A 220-nucleotide genomic window follows, 5' to 3' on the forward strand; every position below is an offset into this window, starting at 1 on the left:
CAGTCCGAGAGCACCGAACGCTGCAGGGTGGGGGGGCGCAGGGCTCCCAGATGTGTTGGGGATCCCACAGGAATGAAGCAGGGAAATGGGGACAACGTTTGCAGGGTTATTTGGCGCCTGCAATACCCCCCACAGCAACCAGTAACTCCCTGAGCTTGGGGGAGGATGCACCAGGGAGAGGCAGCAGGGGGAGGGGACTGGTGGCTGGATTTAATACCCC

Source organism: Pterocles gutturalis, unplaced genomic scaffold (assembly GCF_000699245.1).
Source record: "Pterocles gutturalis isolate BGI_N339 unplaced genomic scaffold, ASM69924v1 scaffold45546, whole genome shotgun sequence".
NCBI lineage: Eukaryota > Metazoa > Chordata > Aves > Pterocliformes > Pteroclidae > Pterocles > Pterocles gutturalis.